This window comes from Sinocyclocheilus anshuiensis, unplaced genomic scaffold (assembly GCF_001515605.1).
Source record: "Sinocyclocheilus anshuiensis isolate Anshui unplaced genomic scaffold, SAMN03320099.WGS_v1.1 scaffold471, whole genome shotgun sequence".
Lineage (NCBI taxonomy): Eukaryota > Metazoa > Chordata > Actinopteri > Cypriniformes > Cyprinidae > Sinocyclocheilus > Sinocyclocheilus anshuiensis.
Window position 1 is genome coordinate 3992 of NW_015549588.1, and position 1218 is coordinate 5209.

Below are 1218 nucleotides of genomic sequence, written 5' to 3' on the forward strand. Positions count from 1 at the left end.
TATTCAAGTAGGCATATAGTGGAAAATGGTACCCCACAAGGTAGTGTTTGCAGCCCCATACTGTTCAATATTATGATAAATGACATTTTTGATCAGGTAAGTGGAAATATAGGTAAGTCACTTTATGCAGACGATGGAGCACTCTGGGTTAGGGGTCGAAATGTAGAATATCTAAGAAAGAAAATGCAAAATGCAATAGAGAAAGTTGAACAATGGACTTATAAATGGGGATTTAAACTCTCAATCCCAAAAACTCAAGTTATATGCTTCTCTAAGCGCCACAAAGTAGTGCCACTGAAATTGTATGGACAAGATTTGGAACAGGTTAAGGTGGTGAGGTTTCTAGGAGTTCTCTTTGATGAGAGGCTGACTTGGTGTCAGCATATTGATAAGGTCAGAAATAAGTGTAAGAAGATCAACAACGTGTTGAGATGTCTATCAGGGCGAGACTGGGGAGCGAGTAGAGCATCGCTAATAAACATTTATCAGGCTCTCATGAGAACTGCCTCTGACTATGGTTGCTTAGCGTATATGTCAGCATCGGAATCTAACCTTAAAAAGCTTGATGTGGAGCAGGCACAGGCACTCCGGATTTGTACCAGAGCATTTAAAACATCACCAGTAACTGCATTACAGGTGGAAGCAGGAGAGATGCCGCTACGTATTAGGAGGGTCAAGATCATGTTGGCGTATTGGACTAATTTACAAGGACATAGTATGGTGCACCCCACAAAAGCTGTCTTGCAAGAATGCGCAGAGCATAATAAAAGCAATTTTTACAGTTTTGGATGGGTGGGGAATGCTAAGGCTCAAAATGCAGGTCTCAATCAGTTGCAAGTAGGACCCACTGTGGCAATATCAATGATGCCACCCTGGAAATTTATAAAACCATCTGTAAATATAAGCTTACAACAAATACTAAAAGAAAACTCAAAAATAATGCCACAGTGGATAATAGTTCAAAACTATGTAGAGCAGTATCAAGAGGAATTATTCATATTTACGGATGGATCAAAGCAGCCGGAAACAGGCCGTACTGGTGCAGCATTTTTTATTCCTCGGTATGAAGTAGTAGTCAAAAAGAGGACAACAGACTACCTGTCAGTTTACACTGTGGAGTTAGTAGCAATTTTACTGGCATTAGGGTGGGTGGAAGAAAATAATCAGAACCAAGGTGTCGTTATAGCCTCAGACAGTTTATCAGCATTATTAAGCATT